The 23,112-nt window shown below is 35.1% G+C and overlaps 1 long non-coding RNA gene and 1 other non-coding gene across 2 annotated transcripts; both read left to right on the top strand.

The window, feature by feature from the left end:
• Positions 1-4,767: 4,767 nt before the first annotated feature.
• On the top strand, positions 4,768-18,504 carry LOC125340118. Its single transcript, XR_007208687.1, has 3 exons — positions 4,768-4,778; positions 5,895-5,899; positions 18,355-18,504. It is a non-coding gene; the product is annotated as an uncharacterized LOC125340118 (long non-coding RNA).
• Positions 18,354-18,460, top strand: LOC125340223. The gene has a single exon (XR_007208707.1). It is a non-coding gene; the product is annotated as a U6 spliceosomal RNA (small nuclear RNA).
• Positions 18,505-23,112: the final 4,608 nt, after the last annotated feature.

Below are 23,112 nucleotides of genomic sequence, written 5' to 3'. Positions count from 1 at the left end.
TGAATGTTATCAAAATAGGTTGCTGGTTATGCACAGCAAAGGAATCAATCAACAGAGTTAAAGTTACAACCTAAAGTAAAGGAGGAAATAGTTGTAACATATTCAACAGATAAGGGACATGAGGATTAATATAAAATATATAGGAACATGAACAGCAAAGCATCTAGAAACCAACTGAAAATAAACTAATAAGGCAAACAGCATTTCGCAAATGAATATATGCCGGGCTTCGCTCTACCCCCCCCTCCACTTGGGGGTCCTGGGCTTCTCTGCCTCTTCCGTGCGTGGTCCTCTACCGCTCTCTCACATCCCCCTGGCCAGTAGGGATTAACTGCGGGAGCGAAGGCCACGGGTAGCCTCGGTTGGTGCATGGTCGAGAGACGCCCCATACCCGCCAAGAAAGACAGGGGTGAGTGGGTGTCCCGGAGAACTCTCAAAGGATGTTCTGGTGTATTCAAGGGAGGGGCTAACAGTTTATACTAGCAGAGATGACGAGGAAAGGGGTGATAGACCAGGAGCTAGCAATAGGCCGGCGAGCTTGCCTGTGCAAGAGCAGCTCCCTAGGACCCCCTCATGGGCTAACGTCATTTCCCATAGTCCTGCCCTCTGGGCAAAGCCCAGGAAAGGGAGGCACACGTGCTCGCTGGCAAGAAGTTGGACAGCTGGTCCCAAAGCTACCCCTTCTGGTTCCGGACCCAGAAGGAGATAGGTGTGGCTCACTTGCACACTGCCCCAGGGCTGGGGAAAGGGCAGTGTCTCAGACTCCCTCTCATCCCCCTTCCCCCTTCAAGGCCAAGCTGAATCCCCAAGAAATATACAAAAGTACACTGAGTTGGACCATTTGAAAAACAAAATTCAGCTAACTCATAAGGAAAACGCAAATCAATGGATGAAATGACACTTGCTAATGTAGACCATTGTTTTCTAGAATAGAAACTCTCAGCTTCAAGAATTTAAATCTTTTTGTAAATTTTCTGCCATTTTCTCTATGTGCTAGAAAATTACCCCAGAAAGTTCTTCTGAAGCATACCGACAATGCTTCTGTTTTCAAGATGTCCAGAATTCCATGAAACTCCTACAAAATTGTCTTTCAAACTTCAATATTAATTAGTAAATTTAGGTTATGTGCATGGAGAGAGAAATGTTGAGTTCTTATGGATAACACCTTACATACAAATTAGATTCAACACATGTAAAATCTTCTTCAGTTTTGTATTTAAAAGTTGTATTTGGGGGGCTGGGAATATGGCCTAGTAGCAAGAATGGTTGCCTCCTATACATGAAGCCCTGGGTTTGATTTCTCAGAACCACATATATAGAAAATGGCCAGAACTGGCGCTCTGCTTCAAGTGGCAGAATACTATCCTTGAGCAAAAAGAAGTAAGGGACAGTGCTCAGGCTCTGAGTCCAAGGCCCAGGACTGGCAAAATAAAAATGTTGTATTTTTTATTGTTATTGTGAACATGATGTACTTTGGGGTTCCATAAGTCAGGTGATGAGTTCATTTCTTCTTGAACAGTGTCACCTCTTCCCTCATTTTCCCCCCAGTTGTTTTCCCTCATAGTTCCCCTCCCCAACAAGTTGTACAGTTCATTTTCAACATACTGTCTAGTTAGTATCACTGCTGCTTTTGCTCATCCTTTGTCCTATTGTTCTGTGCACTTTCATTCCATACATATATATCTTCTTCCTCTAATTAAATAATATAAACCATTCCATACATAATATTTTAGATCTAGTTATGGAATCAATAATTTTCCTTTATGCTTTAAAATTATTTAAAGGTCAACTAAACCAAGATTTTTTAATCTCTTTTGTAAATCATTGTTTTCTAATATTTAGAACCACCATTGTCAATTCTAATATTTACATTCCAAACTTAGGTGCAGAGGTGTTACAATTTCATACATAAGATAGTGAGTACATTTCTTATCAAACTTGTTAGCTCCTCCCTCATTTTTTTCACACCTTCCCCCTTCCTCATTCCCCCCTTCCCCATGAGTCGTATAGTTGGATTATGGTATATAGATTTGAAAGTATTGCTGTTGCGTTGGTTTGCCTTTTACCATTTTTCTCTCCATTTTGATGTTTGCCTTCCCTTCCCTAGCTCCAATAAACATATATACAATACCCAGGGCACCAAAATAAGTAACAGTGACATCAGGGGTAATACCTTGGGGATGAAACACAAAAGGAAGTGGCATAATTTCGCATGGTACATTGAAAATAACAATGACAATGCTAAACCACTTATTTCCATAACTTAGAGTTCATTTGGCTTAGCATCATCTTATGTGTTCATATGTACATCATTATTGAGCTATTGTGATTTTCTGCTAGGACTAACCTAGATATGTACTAATTGGTAATAATTAGTCCATCAGAATCTTTATCCATCTAATTAGTAATAGTGCATTTTTGATTTTCTATAGTTAATTTCACAAGAATATTTTGTTGTACTCTGGCTGTAATAATACACACTTTTGGTTCTGAAATTTAAATATATAGTGAAGTTTAGTCATGAGATACTCCCATAGAAGCTATTACTATAATCCTATCATTATTTTGGTTGTCATTTAAAAATAATTATACTTATTATTCAGATTATTAGTGTTTATTTAGCTGATTGTCTCTACCAGATAGTAGTGTTTGTAATAATCTTACTTCTTCTTTAGAAACATTCTTTATTTAATAATTACTTATTTGTTGTCAAAGTCATGATTGCTGCCATTATTTTCCTTTTATACATAAAGAACTTAAAGATTAATGAATTGATACAGGATTAAGTGACTGGAAAATGCTACCAAGAAAGCCTAAAGAATGAAGGAACAAAAACAAAAACAAAAATGTTTTGTATGTACCTTATAGCATAAGTTGCAGGACAAAATTCATAAGATTTTTTTAAAAAATAAGGAGCATTTATTTAATCTCCTAGTTTGCTTTATAAAAAGAAGTAGGTTCTCAATGACAACATGCCTACTGAATCAATCAGCTAATTAGCCTATTCTAGCATTACCTTGGTAACATGTCTTTTTTTTTTTTTTTTGGTTGAGAACTGAAACAGGAAACATTATCAGTCTTCAGCATGAAAGGTCACTATCTTTTAAAATTGTATCCATAAGTAAAAATAGTACAATCACCCAGAATCCCATATTTTGGGGATAAAAGACATCCCAATGTCCTAGCCTACTGATGCCAGGACAGTTTATTGATGTCCGAAGCTCTAATCATGAGTGGTTTGCACAAACAAGATTTTGGCAGTATGTCAACAGTACTCATTTTCTTTCTGTGTGAACATCAAGTGGTTGGCAGATGAAGGCCAATAGGGGTCAACACTTAGTGCACAGTGTCTCAAAAACATCTGTCTTTGCTAAAGACATTTTATGTCCTGATGAACTGTGGTAGACAGAATGTCAACAATCCCTGAAGTTAAAAATCTGCACAATTTAGATGATCTCTGTACTGAACAGAGGAGTTAAAAAAATGAAATGATCCTTTCAAAATTGTCTTAACATTTCAGTTACATATACTTATTTTTCTCTCATTCTTAGGATAAAAATGGCAACTGTATATCTAAGGTAGTCCTTGAAGGCATAGGTCCCATCCATCCCAGAGGACCATGTGGAAATAATCACAGGCTGGAGAAGAAGGTTCATAAGGAGGTTTATTAGTGGGGCCATAGTTCCCACGGAAGAGGGAGCTACATGGCATCTGCACCTTAGCCAGGTGTCAGCTTCTCTCTCTGTGGGTAAAGGGGAAGTAGTTAGGTCGTGAGTAGGAGTGGATCATTAGGTATGGGTGGGTCTGGGGGCTAGGAGCTGAGGACCTGAGGCTAGGAAAATGCTTACAGTCCTAGCAGAGTATCACAATAGCTCAATGACTGTACATATAATCATATAATATGATGCTAAATGACATGAATTACAGGATGTGGGAACAAGTATTTTTTCATTGTTATTTTTAATTTATTATGTGAAATTATTTCTTCTTTCTTGCATTTTTCTTCCCTATGGTTTGGCCCCTGTTGTCACTGTATTTGATTTTGGAACCATGGTTATTGTATATATGCTTATTTGAATTAGAGAAGGGAAGGGGAATATCAGAATGGTGAGCCAAAGGACAAAGGGTGAACCAGTGCAACAGCAATACTTACAAGACAATTGGTTGTAAACTAACTGTACAACTTGGTGGGGAAGGGATTGGGGAAAAGGAAAGTGGGAGAAAAATGAGGTATGTGGCAACAAGTTTGAAAGAAGAGAGAGAGAGAGAGAACAAACAAAAAACAAAACAAGATAGTGGTATTAGATATAGGAAAGTGAAAGGGAATACCAAAATCGAGATACAGGATAAAAAGACAAATGACTCCAAAAGCAATACTTGCAAAATTGTTTGGTGTAAACCAACTGAACAACTCATGGGGGGAGAGGGAAAGGGGGAGGGGGAAGTTGAGAATGAGGGAGGAAGTAACAAACAGTACAAGAAATGTATCCAATGCTGAACATATGAAACTGTAACTTCTCTGTACATCAATCTGACAATAAAAAAATAAAAGATTTACGTAAAAAAAAGTGACACTGTGATTCAAGTGGTAGAGCACTAGCTTTGAGAGAAAAAGCTCAAGGTCAGTCCTAGGCCCTGAGTTTGATCTCTACAATAGGCACAAAAAGAAAAAAAAGAAAGAATACACTCAACCTTGTATGTGTAGGAATATCATATTTGTGGTTGAATATTTTCTATGTCTAAGAATTGAGTAACTTGGGATGGCTTATATGTTTAGAGTCAGCAAGGCATTAAAACATTAAAGCATCAGATATAGAAACTAAATATTCCATTCTTTCACACATTTACTAAAAGAGAAAAATGGAACAGGATTCTAAATGATAAAGGAAACTTACTCCTATAAGATACATTTTTCTATAAATTGTTTAAGTGAATCAGAACTCATAGTTACTTTACTTGCAAATTGCATTCAAAACAAACTTGTAGCACAGAAAACTCTCCAATGGAAAAAAAATAAATTTGCACTGCAGACCTTTTGGAAGATCAACTTTCTATTAAATGTACAAAGTAAACTGTTGTGAGTTATTTTAAATGGAGTATACAGATAAATTTTGTGCTGTGTATATTCTGATTAGAAAAAATGTATCAGTTTAACTGCGTACTTTTCAAAATACTACTATTTTTTCTTAAATATTTCTATGTGTTTTTTCTAAAACTACTATGTTTAAAAAATTATATTCAATTGATCCACATAAGATACAGCATATCAAAGACTATTATAAAAACTAATGATACACTGAACTTGTTAGGCTACAACACTAGAAAACTCTTATTTAGGATACAATAGTAGAAAACTCTACAGTATTCTTTTTTAATTAAAACTGTCTAGAAAATATAGATTGTCAATATTTACATTACTTTGGGCTTTTTAACCCAATTATAGCACCTGCCTATTGCACAATTTTATATTAATGTCATTTCAGCTCTTTCTGAGGGTCTGGAAATCTTATCAGTTCTCTGTGACTAAAATTTATAACACTAATTCTTTTTCTGAGACTAAGTATGTAAAAAGACTGTGAGACACTGGTTACTTTGGTGTCAAGCCTTTTAACACTCTATTTTTCACACTAAATTTCAAATATTACCCAAGCCGCTGGGTACATCAGCAACCTGGCATAGAATGTCTTACGTGAAACAGCAGGAGCCATCACTAGCCATCTCCACCAAGTGCATTTCATCAAGCGCTCTGTCAACTCCAGTGTGATTCTAGCATTGCCACTTAACACTGCCATTCCTCTTGTATACAGTGTTAGTCAACATTCTGTACTAGAACAAATATCTGAGATCATTAACTTATTAGGAGGAAAGGCTACATTTGGCTCACGGTTTTGGAGTATTGGTTGGTTCCATTGCCTTGGATTGATTTTCATGCCAGAAGTTCATAGTGGAAAAATATGAAAACAAGATGTTTTTCATTGTTGCTGTTATTTTTAATGTACTATGTGAAATCATTTCTTTTTTCTTCATTTTTCTTTCCTATACTTTTTCCCTTGTTGTTGCTGTATTTGATTTTGGTACTCTGGGTATCATATATATGTTTATCTGAATTAGGGAAGCAAAGTGGAATATCAAAATGGTGAGACAAAGGACAAAGAGCAAACCATCCCAGTAGTGGTAATCACCAGGCAAACTATTGGATATTAACTGTACAACTGGGTAGGGGCTGAGAAGGGCAGATGGGAGAAAACTGAAGGAGGACGTTAACAAATTTGACAAGAAATATACTCAATACCTTACATATGTAACTGTGCATCACCTTGACAATAAAGCATTAAAAAATATGAAGTCTGTAATGGAGAAAAACCATTTAATGTATGTCCAGGAAGCAGAAGAATGAAAAAGAAATTGAATTGAATCTCACAATCCCTTTCAAGGACAGAATACCAGTGGCCTAATATCACACTTGAAGAGGCTCCACCTTCCACAGTCTCCACCCAAATGTAACACATTGGGGACCAAAGATCTTTGACACATGAAACTTTAGGGAACACTCAAAATTTGAACTGTAGTGGTACCATTTGTCTTGCTTATTTACTGACATTTTATTAAGTGTCTTTGCAATGTTATTTCTTGTCTTCTCTTTGTAGTTTTTCTTCAAATGGTCAAATATTTTTCCCTATAAATTTCTCAGTGCCAAATCAGTTTATAAGATGAGTCACCAATATGTAGGTAGACATAATAGGCATAATTTATTGGTTACCACTGATATTAGTAGAATTCTACACTGGTCTACTGTCATTTCATTATTTTTCTATTTTATGAGTTGCATCTGCTTAGAAAGAACTTGGTCTGGATGCCAATGCATTAATATTCTATTAATTATTCTTCACTTCTCAGTGTTTCACTAAGAACCAAGACAAGCAAGTGCACCTGTCTGTAGTCATATACCCACTGATATAAAAGTTGTCTGTGTTTCTGCTCAGCAAAATGATCACCCATACTTTGGCAAATATAACCTTAAGAGCATATATTGGAGTGCTTTGGGGGTAATATTTATCAGCTCCTGTCAGTCCTCTTCACCCCATCCGTATCCTTAACATTTTTGGTTCAGACCTCTTTTTGCTTGAATGAGAATTATAATTTCCTCTGCTTGGATGAATGTTTTAGAACAACACACATTCTTACAAATTATCTCCTTTGTAAAATGTTTGGAGTCAATGAATGAATCATTTTTGGATCATTTATTCTGTGAAGAGCAGTGTCCTGAGCATTATGAAGAAGGTGCATGCCCTGGTTTGACAAGAATGTCATGCAGCTTCCTTGATTTTGCCATAAGAAATGGAAATGGATTTGGGGGAAATGAGAGCTAGGACTACAGCAGCTCTGAAAACTTCCACTAAAAAAAACAGCAAGAAGGAAGATATTTAATTCATACAAAGTAGTTTGCAACTTAACTGGATCGTGAACATTCTTGTTTTTGCCTTCATGGTTAAATTTTTATTTTCTGTGGTGCCTCTGGGAAAGGTGAATAATAGAAGAAGCAAACAATCATTAAAACCATGTGTTGCATTTTATTTTTAACCAGGGCAGAGATAGAATCATTCCCTCAGTTACTTGCATTGCCACAAGGAAACCATCCTTCAAAATATATTTCAGCAATGCAAAAGACAATCTCTGATTCCCACCCATGTTAACACACTAGCTACATACTGAGCCATATTACCCTATTCCTGATGGGAAGACTACAATTGACATAAATGCAAGCATTATTAATTTAATAGGTTGTTACTAATTACTTTAAGAATAACAACTTGAATACTCTGACCTAACAACCTTAAGTAGACAAATGAAGAAGAACCGTTTTTCTTGTGGGTGAGATATATGTTTAAGTAAAGAAAGAAAGAAAAATTTAAAAGCAAATATATGATATGAGAGTAGCAAAGTGATATAATAAAATGAGAGATATTTGCATCTTCTGGTTACATGGCATGGGAAGCCACTTAAGTGGAAAAAATTGTCTATGATGAGAAAAATGAGATGGCAATAGTAACTTTCTTTTCTCAGAAAGACTATTCTGAGTATAGACTGGAGCTATTGCTAAGATCCAGTGTTATGTGGATTATCTCTTGCTAATTTAGAGAAACAGGTGTGGCAAAGCAAAATAATCAAGTTTAAATAGGCAATATGTATTGGTGTCTAATGATTCAGACATGAGTTTTCCAATAAATATGCCCATGTCAAAATTTCTGTAAACTATTAATATTATTTTACCATCTAAAAGAGTTTCCTTCAGTAGGTCATCCTGGATCATCCAGGCAGGCTGGAAATTTGATGACAAATGACCTTGAAAAAAACAGAAGAGAAGATATGTCTAAGAGAAAAAGAAAACCAGACAGAAAACTAAATGATAATTCAAAGGAAGGTGATTGATCATAATGAGGTACCATAAGCCAAGGACACTTGTCAGCCACCAATGGACTAGCTTTCTTCTGAATCTCCAGAGGGGAAACAGACTTGCTGAAACCTTGACATTGGGCTGCTGGTTCCCAGAACTTCTATTGCAAAAGGGTCTGTTATTTTAATCCACTCATTTGGAGGTAGTTTGTTAAGGAATATTTAGGAAAATAAAATGGAGATCGAAAGAGAGAGAGAGAGAGATGATTTATGTGTGTGTCTGTATATATATGTCTATATATGTGAATGCATGTGTATTTAAATATTCACATGCACACACACATATATATGTATGTTTAGTCTTGTTTGTGTTTACATGCATGTTTATCTTAGACCACATTTGAGGGGAAATGTGAAAGTTATACTTCTTGATCTGATTTAAAATAATACTTTATGAATAACACATTTCTATGGACAATAAACTATAATTTCATTCCCTGACTGCAGGAATTTCAACAGGAAAAAAAATTAATAAAATATAAATAGTAGGGAAAACACATTAAAAGAAGATCATCTTGGATTAAATAGGATCTAAACTCAGGTGAAACTGAGATGGGTATAACAGTATAGAATTTTCTAACAGTTGTTAAAAATAGTTATTTCATATATGTGAAATTGTCTTGTGGAAAATTTCTAGTTTATATAAATCTAAGAAGGCATTTTTTGTTTTGTTTTATGGGTGGCATATTTGGCTCTCAGTAAGTTCAGGCTCAGATATCCAAATAGAGTGTAAAGCACTTCATAAGAAATGCTGCTTCTTACACAAATATGAAACATAGAATGCATTCTCTCTAAAAAAAAAGTGTCCTCTTTAGCAAGGATGCAACCACTGAGGGGATGGGTAATCTCTGAGGTGATGAACACAGTTCTTTAGGATGTAGGAATGTAGCTTGCAATCCATAGCCAATAAATAGTTCAATAGGACAAGTATGCAAGATAGCCAACAAGCTTTTCACATTCTATAAAAGTTGCTCACTTTGACAGTAATTTGAGTAGAACTTATATAATGATTGTGGTTATATTTATGATTGTGCTATCAGTTACTATAAAAAAACACTCAACCTCTTCCCATGCAATTAAATGCACTTAAGTTTTCGTAAAAGAAAAAACTATCTTTAGATTACACATGGAATACCTAAAATAATCTGAATCAATTTATTACCTAAAGAACAATAGTACATCTTTGCACATAAGTAGACTAAGTATATTTCTTACTGGCCTAATACTTTATATCTGTTCTTTGAAGAAAATATTTTTTAAAGTCATATCACAGGTATGATGGTAATATAGAACAAGTCTCTAAGGAAACAACACATAGATCACAGTGTTATAGATCACAGTGTTTTCAATATTCTGGTTGTTACTGCGTCCAGGAAGTGGGAAGGGAAGGGAGAGAGGGAGAGAGGGAGAGAAGGAGAGAGAGAGAGGGAGAGAGAGAGATTCAGACAGAGAGAGACAGAGAGACAGACAGACAGACAGAGACAGAGAGAGACAAAGAGACAGAGAGAGAGACAGGGAGAGACAGAGAGAGACTATTTTTATAAATTGATAAAAGATAGAAGAAAATTCTACAGAAAGTAAGTGTAGAAAAAGTCATGTGAGTTTCACCCCAAAATACTATTCTGGATCTACTTTTTTTCTGGTTGATTGGATTTAAAAACATGAACAATGACATGTATTATTTGTATACCACTTTCCTTTTCCACTCACTACCTGCAGATATTCCACTGTCTAATCTGGGCATCTATAAATACTTCTTAGCTTTCTTCAAATATTGTTTTCTAAGAATCATTCTATGCTAGACACTGTGCTTCTCAACAGGAAATAGAGGAATAAAGATCCTACCTCACAGACATTAAATCTGCTCAAAATAAATGAGGAATAGATTATGAAAAGTTCTAGGAAAGAAAAAAAATGAACAAGGCCTTTAAACTTAAAAATCATGTAGATGGGGCAAGCCATGTGCTGCATTATTACTATGGAGCATGTGAATACTTGTTAGATACATAGATTGGAGACACCCCTTACAGAGGAGTACGAGTGAAAAAAAGGCAACTTTGGAAATGGGAGAATCCTGAGAATTTTTGCTTAATGTTCCTTTCAACAGCTTAATCATAGCATCTAGTTAAATAATATTGTAAATATAAAATATATTGACCCAAACATAGTCTGTCTTTAGTGCTGAGCAATGTGATAGCCCACTCAGGCAAGAAAGTTCTATCCTTCTGATTTAATTCATTAATTGATCCTTTCACAATTTCATGTTTCCTTGTGGAATAGACATTATAAAAGGGGAGATTCCTGTACTTTTTTTTTCAGCACTAGATATGCTTAGAATAGCATTTAGTAAACAGCAACTACTCAAGAAAAAACTACACAATGAAGTGCCTGATGAATGAACAGTTTAGAAAAAAAGGAAAAGAATAAGATAGATGAGGACGTTATAAATTTAGGTTCCAAGAGTGCACTGATGTGAATCTTAAGAACTTTGCACTTGAAGAAAGTTGACTAGAACTCTAGGGAATGAAGGTGTGCAATTCACAACTCACATACTTTGCAATGTAGATTTTTTAGATTTGCATACTGAAAATTTAATATCATTCCTTATATTTATTAGGTGTACTGACATTCAGACATAATGTAATTCAATACTGTATTCATAATGCAATTCAACCAAAAAAGCAATTCAAAATGTATTTAGCATATAATGCACATATGTATGAAATATCCTCCAAAATGAAACACAATGTTTCACTTTACAGTTGAAAGAATGAAAAATATGAATATACATTTTTATTTGTTATATTTTAAGATTGTCTTGGGAAGCAAGATTATTGTTTTTCCTGAAAAATAAATATATGAACAATCTAAAACTATTTATAATTACATAAAGAACCAAATTCTTCAGTTGAAAAATTAATAACAGTGTTCAGCTCTAGGATAGGGGATTCTTAAAGCACTAACTTTTATATGCAGTTTTCAGACTTCTGCAAAGTTATGTTTATTATAAAATAAAAAAATTATTTCCATAAATGTCACCCACAGAAAAGAAGTCACAGAGGAGATGTACATTTGATTCATTTTTATGCATTTCTTACAATGTACTTTTATCTAACAATAAGTTAAAATTAGTGTTGTTCTTTTTTTTGTAATCCTACTCAATTCCTCACATAGTCTAATTCTTTTGGGGATTTATTTTTCCAGTTGATTCTTCACCAGACACATATGAATTCTGAATCTAAAAGTAACTTATTTTCCTTTTCTTTTTTAGACAAATTAATGTAAGTACAAAATAGTATCTAGGGGGCTGGGAATATGGCCTAGTGATAGAGTGCTCACCTGGTATACATGAAGCCCTGGGTTCGATTCCCCAGCACCACATATATAGAAAATGGCCAGAAGTGGCACTATGGCTCAAGTGGCAGAGTGCTAGCCTTGAGCAAAAAGAAGACAGGGACAGTGCTAAGGCCCTGAGCCCAAGGCCCAAGACTGGCAAAAAAAAAAAAAAATAGTATCTAAAATTTCAGGTTGCAAATCATAACAATTGGAAATAATTATTCTTTCATTCTCTGGAAACATTAATACTACTCGGAATAACTGTCTTTAATCACAAATTGCTTAATCATAAATACATATATATGTATATGTATGTACACATATGTATCTTACTATATATATACATACATTTATATAGAAGAAGTGGAGAAATGTGAATATAGATTTTACTTCTCATATTTTAAGTCTTAAATTTGTGTATATACAGATATGGACATGTGTGTATATATACATATGTATGTACATATACATATGTGTTTGTACACACACACAGACACATACATCAGCCACTAATGGAAAAAGTGAGATACAGATACACAAGCAACAGATCCTGCCTGAACATGAACTTTACCTTTCATACTATCCAAATACAGTAAGCACTTGAATGTACACTGCAACACTAACTTGATGAAATTTTAGATTCACAGTTAAACCAGGTTACATTCTACCTAAAACATTACATAGCAGATTGCTTTAGTAATGATTAGGGGCAATGTCTATTCAATAATCCACTCTAAAACTTGTGGTTTGGAGTCCAATTCAGAATCTGTCCTGTTTCCTTAGTGATGAACCTAAACACTGTATTATATAGAGCAGAAAGCTATGCAACTTCATCTCATTTTTTGTACAAATGACAGTTCCTGGACCTGGTGGTACAACCATGAAATCACAGTACTCAGGAAATGGAAAGATAAGTCCCAGTAAGTCATGGTGTTAAATGCTATTGAATCATGGATGAGAAATGGAAGTCCAGAAATGGCTATGTCATTGGACTGAAGTACACCACCTGAACAAATTTCAGGGAAGTATAAGAGAAATCAGTAAATATACAAATGATAACTTCAGATTTCTATAACAATAAACTTTTGTATGATTTCATCACTTATCTATATTTAGGCTTATTTAAATTTTGAGATATTATTAAATAAATATATGAATCAAAAACATGGAAGTATTTACAAAAAAAAATATACCTTGGTATTGGGCATGTAACTCCATTGTAGAACATTTGTATAGTTTGTGTTTGATCCTGTATTTCTCCTCAGCACTCAAAAAGATTAGAAAAGGAAATGATGTTCTTCTAACTTTGGCCCTATGCCATGTGCTCTTTTCCTCAAAAGTAATCAGTGAGTCCTGTCCATTAAAAATATCATTCTGAATATCTTTTAGGAATAAGAAACAAATCTATATGTTATAGATTTGCATGTACACACACCCAGCTTCTTCACATATGTGTATACCTTTGTGTTTTAATAAAAAAACACTTAGATGTAATACGTGTCTTTTCTATGAAAATAGGACTCACTTATATACACTGTTCTGCATTTTACTCATAAGTGTTGAAAACATATTAATATGGATGTAGCTCATGGAGAGGGCATTCTTAGCAAGCATTAGGCCTTTTTTCATATGCTTAACCCACAAAATTGTTTCTTGAAGACCTGCCATGTCTACACATAATTAACTTCTTTAGTCATTTTTATCTTAGCACCTACATTTTGCCTTCTGTCATGGCTAATTTCTGAGTTGTTAATGCATACATGTGACAGGAAAAAACGGAGGCAAAAGGGAAAACAATGAAAATTAAGTCTCTGTCAATATCAAACCCTACAGCTTCCTTACGCAAAGGAAACTTTTATTTACCACTTCTTATGTGTCCTTCTGGGGTAATTTCAGTTATTGGAGTAATTTGTGATCTCTTTCACATTATAGTTCAGAGGAATTAGTAGACATTTGCATGGATATCAATTAACAGAAAGGCACCACTTTATGGTATTCATCAGGTTAGAAACATCCTTGCTTATACTCTTGTGATGCAGTCAATTACAGGCATTGACTATCATCCATGGACGGATAATTTCACTAGCTTTCAACAGGTTTGCAGATAATGAGCCATTCCTTTTCCTTATCCACAAATTTTTGAGCTTACTCTTAACTAAAGTGTTTTCCCTTTAACCTTTATTTCCATGGAAATAATCTCAGGATGTACAATAACCTTAAAACCATTATCTACAGGTTTCTTTCCTTTCTTCCATTTAGGCTCTTCTCTTTCTGGTATATAATGCTTTCTCCTGATCTTTCCCTCCTCTGATCCTTCCTCCTCCTTTCTTTATTTCCTTTATTCTCTCCCTTTCGCTTTCTTTCCTCAGACCCTTGCCTTTATTATTTTAAAATTAATTTATTTTATTGTTATGTTAGAGATGATGTAGAGAGATTACAATGACAGGAGTCAGGAACTGAGTGCATTTCCAGGATGACATGTTCTGTTGCCTCATTCTCTCTCAGTCCCCAGTCTCCACACACAAGTTGTTTAGCACACTTTCATCAGTGTCCAGTGAGCTCCACTGCTGCAATTTTTCACCCATTTTCCATTGAATGCACTAGGACATGATAAATTATACAGGAATAGAAATACACACAATGAGACCAAAAAAAGACACTCTCAAGATAGAAACACAAAAATACAATGCCTAACTACCTCTTCATAGTTACATAAAATAATGTGTGTACTGAATTGAAATCCAAGATATGGAAACAAGAGACCTCTTTTCCCCCTTATTATTTTACTCCCTTGTCAATCGATAAAAACCTTAAATCACTTCTTAAGTGAGTTTATGGAAGGCATGTATGTTTGGTAGTTTGTATGGTAGAGAGACTTCTGAGCTTCAAATACATATTGCTCCTTTACTGCCTAGCTTTTACTATAAGTACTGTAAGATCTGAAGACATTCTGATTATGATATGTTGCTAGAGATCTATTTCTTTTTCTCCAAAGTGTCCAGTTGAATATGTGAAATCTGATGAACTCTCTGATCATAGTAATTTATAAGTAAAAGGAATTTGTCCTGTAAAAGTCTATTTTTAATTCTTATGCTATAAATTATACTATTTTACATTTTCTATTTCTTTTTTGTTGTTATTGTTTGGTCAGTCATGGGGCTTGAACTCTGGGCCTAGGCTCTGTCCCTGAGCTCCTCATCTCAAGGCTAGAACTGTACCACTTAAGCCACAGTGCCACTTCCTCATTTGCTATTTCTAAAGTCTAGGATAGTAGTATGTTTCACTCCTTGTTCTTAGTTTTATAATCCAAGTGATACAGTGAAGAAAAAATACAAACAATAGTGAAAACACATGTATTTATTATTTTCTAACCACTGATCAATACTAATTATTGTGAACTGTGGGATATTTGCAAAAAGCATAAAAGGGATGCAATCAATTCCAGAGTTGGTCACTGAAAGAAATCAATCCAATCACTTACATCACTATTACTGTACTATATTGTAAAACAGACAACTATTTTTGCTTTCCTAAAGCATTGGAGCCAATATTCCCAATGAATCTGGTCAATCCAATGTGTTGTGGCAGTAACTTTATTCTCTTTCTCTTACCTTTTCTTCTTTCTGCTTTCAGAACCGATAACTATCATCTGAACATGGCAAAAACTGACCCACTAAAGCATGAAATCACATTGACAGTTGCCACCTTGCTTCAGGTAGAAGTAGACAAACTTTAGAAGAAATGATTTCTAACCTGACAAAAACTAGACTGGGAAATAAAACTATTCAAAAATGTTTAGTTCCAACATGTAAAAGATATGTATATTTATACATGATCTAGGGTAGTGTCAAACCCAAAGGTATCTGTATCAGAAATGTGAAAAATTCAGGTAATGTATAGTATATAGTATATAATATAGACTTTTTCTAACCAAAAGCACTTTTCAGAATTTTAGGACTATTCTGTACCTTCCTTGTAAACTGAACCAAAGTAGAGAAAATAGTGGGCATTGCTTTTGGTGCACGAGTTAACCAAAGACTTTCCTGCTTAGGAAAAGACTCATTGGATACTATCATTTTTTCTTCAGGAACTAAACTAAGAAATAGTCTAAAAAAGCATAGTTTTGAATTATATCTTAACATTATCACAAAAATTGGAAACAGAAGGCCATTTAAGGGTGAAGTTGAATGTCATGAATGTTATGTGCTAATTTCCAGGGACAAATATCAGGCACTAACCATATTCCGTTCCCGAAATAGATAGATCTCACAGTATTGTACTCAGTGTATTCTGCCAGTGCTATGGATCAGTAAATAAAATGTTCTTTCCTATTTTTCCCTAAGTAAAAACATTTTATTTTTCTTGTGTTCTTGTCTCATGGGTGTCTGCTGGATGATAGGACAAAGATAAGTAGACCTAGACTCTTTTTGGGAGCTCAGATACATTGTAAATTCCAAAGATTTGATCCTGATATGATGACTGGATGAATTCCGTCTTATAAGATGGGAATGGTAGGCATTGCTCTTAGAATACAATTAAGTTGAGTTATCCCAGTGGAAAACAATAAACAAGTAATTCTGTGCCTTCTGTCACGTAAGATGAACCTCCTAACTGACCTGAAGATATCTGTAGGTGTGTGAGGAGGTCTCTCTTAATGTAGAAAACTGCTGACCTTGGTTTCCATTCACTGTAGAAGACACAATATTGTGCATTTTTATTGTCATTCCCACACTGCCACATAAAAACTTCCTCATACTTGAATTTGTTCATCGCTTTGTTATGCCCAGATTTCAGGGTCCCCAAAGACCACCAAGGAGCTGAAAGCCAATGTAAAGATAAAAATCACACAGAGTCTTTATTGCAAGGTGGAGCCTGGGATCACGATCATCACCAATGCAGCGGGTCTGAATCGAGAGCCCCGGCCCTCCATTGAGCAGGGTTTTTTGTAGGGTTTTGGGGAACATTCCATACTTCACATCATCACACAGCAAATCATGTCACACCGCGGGAAAATCATAAAACAGCATAGCAACTCCAGCAAATCACTTCATATCACAGGAAAGTTATAAAATAATTCTTAAGAATGATTGGCCTAATCAATGGCAGGAACAGGCCAAGTGAAGGTGATTGGCTAGCTTATGGGGTTCGAAATGATTGGTTTAATCAAATGATCTCGGTTGGGTAGCAAGGGTGTCGCCCAAGTCATCCTTTGTTTGAGGGGACACATTAACCATGTTTCAGGAACACAAAGCACACTGGCCACACTTCAATACATTTCTTTTGTGTCACAATGGCTAAAGCATTCTAACTTTAACTGATCTCTAGTCAAATGAATTCTCTCTGGCTACCTTCATTATTTTGGACTGCATTTTCACATTAACATGTTCTGCAGTTATTCCAGGAAGCTTCAGGGCCCGGTCAGGCTCAAGCTTCAATATGGAGGTGCAATGGCTGCTCACGTTCTTCAGCTTCACCTCACCATCTCTCAGGATGTTAGACTTATTTGGGACAATATGGAACAGCAAGGATCCTTCTGTAGTATTTCTGTCTCGTTCTGATGAGGATAACTTCTAAGACTGGACAACGATGTTAGTGCTAGTAATGTTTAGTTGATAGCTAATATCATTCTTCTTTATTTCTTCTAATGTAATAAACTCTAAATATGTCTACAAATATCAGCCACTGGGCACAGCATAGAAGCCATTAGAGTGCCAGTCTCTCATTCTGCAATATCTCTAAAGCTACACTAAGGCAATCATGGAAATGACCCTACTAGGTAAGACTCTAACACATATTAAAAGAAATACTCATTATTTGTCTATCCTCTGGGGCACAAATAAAATGTAAATTTAACATGTGAATGAGGAAGAGAAAGTGCTTGAATTCATCTTCAGAACCATTAACAACACCCAGATGAAATAGGGATATGACTAAAGGAATAGGAGTTGAGTTGTTCCAATTTGTGTTTTGTTAGGTTGTTTTTTGTTTTGTTTTGTTTTTGCCAATCCTGGAGCTTGGACTCAGGGCCTGAGCACTGTCCCTGGCTTCTTTTTGCTCAAGTCTAGCACTCTGCCACTTGAGCCACAGCGTCACTTCTAGCCATTTTCTATATATGTGGTACTGAGGAATCAAACCTAGGGCTTCATGTATAGGAGGCAAGCACTCTTGCCCCCAGGCCATATTCCCAGCCCTCCAAATTGTGTTTTACAAAAAAACAACTTAGCTATTTCATTTACAGTCATTGCTGTTATTGTTTGAGTGATAAGAGGTACACTTTAACCCACATAAAAACTGTTTTATTTGTTCTTCAGGACTAACCCATGAGTTAAGCTATCATTTACACACATTTACCAAAAAGGAGTGTGTCTGTGGAAATGAATTACTCCACCTTGGCCAAAATTGGCAAGGCCTTTTCTCAAACATGCACATAAACATGTCATCAGTCAAGAGTACTGTAAGTATGCTCACTTCAATTCTACAAGCTTTATTGGTTTTTATTGAAACAAACATGTTGCCAAAGTTTGGTGAGCCATTGAATCATTCATTTACAGAAATTGAATGGAGTGCTCGCTTCAGCAGCACATGTACTAAAATTGGAAGGATACAGAGAAGATTAGCATGGCCCCTGCATGAGAGTGACATGCAAATTCGTGAAGCATTCCATACTTTTGGAAAAAAAAATACCATACTAAGTGAAGTGAGCCAGACCCAAAGAAACATAAACTCTATGGTTTCTCATTGGAAACAATTAGTACTTGTCTATGATAGTCCCAGCAGAGAAGCACAGTTTTTCAATAGCAATGTACATATGATCACATAACATGATCCTAAGTGAAATGAACTACAAGATTTGGAAATAAGTGGCTTATCTTTGTTGTTATTTCCAACGTGCCATATAAAATTATGCCTTTTACTTTTGTTTTACCCCTGATGTCACTGTAACTGACTTTGGTACACTGGGTATTGTATGTACCTTTATTGGAACTAGGGAAGGAAAGGGAAACATTAAAATGGAGAGAAAAGGGTAAAAGATAAAACAGGACAACAGCAATACTTACAAGACAAGATGCTGTGAAGCAACTGTACAACTTGGGATAGGGTGGGGAGGGGATTGGGGAAGGGAGAAGATGTGAGAAAAATGAAGGAGAGGTAACAAGCCTCATAAGAAATGTACTCGCTGCCATAAGTATGTAATTTTAACCCATCTGTACATTACTGTAACAATAAATAATAATAATAATAATTAATAAAGTAACCATATTGCCTAAGATTCTTAAATAGTTTTTATATAAGAAAGAAGCTGAATGGAATTTTCATTCTGAATTCCCTCCTGACTGCATTCGCCCTCTCTTCTCTTCTTCATTCACCTACCCCCTTTCCCTTTGACCCCTCCTAATAATTTTTCAGTCTCCATTTCCTGGTGCATTATGTTGCTGAACTTTGAATTTGCCTTTCAAATGAATTAAACTATTTGAGTTCTCCTTTGAATCTGAAACATGAAGAAAAAAAAATACTATATTGTTATTGTAAGGGTGATGTACAGCGGGATTGTATTTGTAAGAGTTAGATAAAGAGAACTTTTATTTTTGAACAATGTCACCGCTTCCATAGCTCTCTCCCAATGTGTCCCTCCCATCCTCACCCACAAGTTGCATAGTTCATTTTCAACAATGCCTAGTGAGTATTACTGCTGCATTTGTTTACCTTTTGTCCTAAAGACAGGTAAAAGGAAAAAAAAAAACAAAAGCAGAAACAAAGAAATAAAAAACAACAACTTGTTTCCATTTTGTGGAATTCATTTCAATAAATATTTTATATGATCAGATGTAAGTAGATATTGTTCAGTTGTGATGCGCTCCTAAGGCTATCCTCCTTTGGTCACACACTATGGAAATGCCTAGACACCAGTACAATTTACCATACCCCAGTGTATTTTTTTAACCACCCAGTGTGTTTACTTGTGGTTTTATAGGCACCTTCTAGTTACAACAAATGAAGGAGTCCATATAAACAATATTGCTTTGGGTCAAGCTTACTCCACTAAATATAATATTTTCTAAGAGTTTCCATTTCCTTATGAATGGTATGATATCATTCCTTCTGATGGATGAGTACAATTCCATTTTGGGGATGATGCTTTCCTAGCTCATTTTTAAGTTCCATGTTACTCTTATTTACAATTATATTAAAAATTTTGTAATCGCCTATTGCTACCTTGAGAAGCTTCAATGCAACTTTCCAGAGATAAGATTACTATATTTTATGAGCAAAATATTCCATGTGCAATTTAATAATTCAGTGGTCAAAATAATAAATATACTAAGCTAATTTAATATGCTAATAAGTCTAAATCAACAATGATGATAGTTTATATCATGTATTTTGAAATGAATTTCACTTTGTGATCATATTGAGGATTTAATATTAGCAGGGATTTAATAAATAGGGGACAATTTCTATGTCTTCTCAAAGCAAGCTTATGACCCTGAGGTACAGTTGCCAAAAATACCCAATGATATTTTTAAATAATGTCAATATTTTAAAATTTAATTTGATGAGGTAGATTTTTGTATTTTGTTTTTAGCAACAATGATTTATAAATAGCATAAAAGGGAAGTTGTACTTTCATTGCATATTTGAAAATGTTAATCAATTATTTAAAATTTATTCATGAACCCTACCTTATGGGCCATAATATATATTGGCCTCAAGGCTATCAACATTTTATGATTCAATTGACTTCTTTATGAAAATGAGATAAACTTCTATGGAAGAAAGTAAACTGAGCTGGCAGCATGTGGTTCACGCCTTTAATCCTAGCTACTCAGGAGGCTTAGATCTGAGGACTGAGGTGCAAAGCCAGCCCAGGCAGGAAAGTCCATGAGACTCTTATCTCCAATTAATTTCTAGAAAACTGGAAGTAGTCTGTGGCCCAAATGGTAGAGGTAGAGAGGGAAAGCACCCAGGCCCAGAGTTCAAGCCCCACTACCAAACAAAACAAAAAGAAAGAAAAAAGAAAGTAAACAGAAATTCCACAAATTTCTGACACTACTTTAAAGCCAATAATTTAGCTTCATATTAAATCAGAGTAATAGATCAGTGATATTTTTTTTTCTACAGACTTATTACATTTTGATTTCATAAAACAAAACTTTAAATTATTTTACGTCATAAAGAACCTTATGCAGCTAGTTTAATCATAAGAGTTTTACATTTTTTTGATTTCTTACTATACACATGACCACATAAGTCTTATACATATTGTGCCACTCTGCAGTACTGTTTTATGACTCTGAGCCCATAAAGGTAAAAGCAATATTCATCAAAATGCCTGGTACAGCAATAATTAACCAGAGTACAGTGTCAAGGACACGTACCTGTTTCCAGGGACCCACCACTAATTGTGAAACAGAATGTTTCTGCAGCTTTGTTCACACATGTATCTATGCTTGATGGGTGATACCCTAACCTTGAAAACAATCCCTCAAAGACAGCAAATCTTCTTAATGTGACCCAATGGTGCTGAGAAAATTATCTATTATGTGGTGTTTCTGGCCTTCACATTGCTTCAAAATGATTCTGTGAGATTTCTCCCTAAGACAGTCATTCAGATAAACTTGACTGGTGGTTGATTTGTAGATATTCTAGACTTCCTGTTTGGGGCTCTGGAATCACTATTTGTTCTCATGGGAGTACTAAAAAAACGAACATTTTCCATCTCTAGAGGAAAATGTCTTAATCCAATGATTCTCAAATAATTAAGGTGTTATATCAAAACAAGTGCAAACATTAAAGCTAAGGACATTTTTTATAAAGATAATTGTTACAAAGACAGCCTGAAAAAACAACTTGACGGTCAGGCACTCATTGCTCCTATCTGTAATCCTAGTTCAGGAGACTGAAAGCTGAGGATTGTGGTTCAAAGCCAGCTTGGGAAGGAAACTTCTTGAGACTCTTATTGTCAATAAACTACTCAGAAAAAAAGCTGGAAATGGTAGAGCACTTACCTTGAGCAAAAGAAACTCAGATACAGAGCCCAAGGCCAAAATTCAAGCCCTAGGACTTGAAAATAAATAAATAATCTGTTTTGGAAAGAAAACTGTAACACACACATCACATTTTATATATATATATATATATATGTGAGAGATATATATGTGTGATATATATATAAATATATATATCACATTATGTCTTGATTTAGTTTGAAGCATCAACTGTGACCCATGACCCATCTGCTTACCCTAGAGAACACATGGTAGATGTGAACTAGTCTTACCAGTTAGTCAATTGTCTTGATGAGATAGAGTAATAACTAAAGCCCTCATCTCTGGCTAGTCACTGGGTGTTTCAGTCCATTATGGTTAGTAGTTTAAAGATAAAAGTTTCCTTTGGCTAGAGCTCATTATTTTTCTTTGAGAAGTAACTAATGTAATAAGAATGATGAGCAGAATAAGCAGTAAATATAGAATAATATTCATGTTGACTATATTTAAAGCTTTTGAATTTCTCCCAAATGCAGTGTATTAGTATTAATATACATGCTCAAAGATGCACACCAACTCTTCCAGGCTACTGGGGATGTGGGAACTATTTTAATAATGATTTTGCAAGAAATAAAAGTCACATCTCAAAGTTTAAAAGGCATTGTTTCCCTGGGCTCCCTTTATAACGGCATTTCAGATACCTGTCTGTAGTTAAAATAAACTATTACAGAGCAAAATTATATTACTGAAATCGGATCCTCAATAAATCATGGTAAAAATATGACTTCCTAACATTTGAGCTACAAAAGTACTAATGGTACAGTGTTCTAAATGTCTAAAGAAATATTTACTATTTGGATGCATAGAAATTTGAAAAATACACACACACACACACACACACACACACACACACACACACACACGCCAGTCCTGGGGCTTGAGATTCAGGGCCAGGGCACTGTCTGGCTTCTTTTTGCTCAAGGCTACCACTCAACCTCTTGAGTCACAGCGCCACTTCTGACTTTTTCTGTTTATGTGGTGCTAAGGAATGGAACCTAGGGCTTCCTGAATGCTAGGCAAGCACTCAAACACTAAGCCATATTCCCAGCCCTATTTTGTTTATTTTTATTATTTGGAGTTTTAGGTAATTAATCTGTCTAGTATAATGCAATATAACTGTATTTTTTATTTCAGGGTCTGTTAATATAGTTTTTCTTTCTTTATACTCTGGCTTTGAAATCTCTTTTAAAGTTAAGTAAGCACATTATTACTTGGAAAATTAATTAATTGAAACCATTCAGTTACAATGCAATCTGTTGGGTTTGGCCAATTGCAA

This window comes from Perognathus longimembris, chromosome 22 (genome assembly GCF_023159225.1).
Source record: "Perognathus longimembris pacificus isolate PPM17 chromosome 22, ASM2315922v1, whole genome shotgun sequence".
In the NCBI taxonomy this organism is placed as follows: Eukaryota; Metazoa; Chordata; class Mammalia; order Rodentia; family Heteromyidae; genus Perognathus; species Perognathus longimembris.
This window is presented reverse-complemented; position numbering and strand designations above follow the sequence as displayed.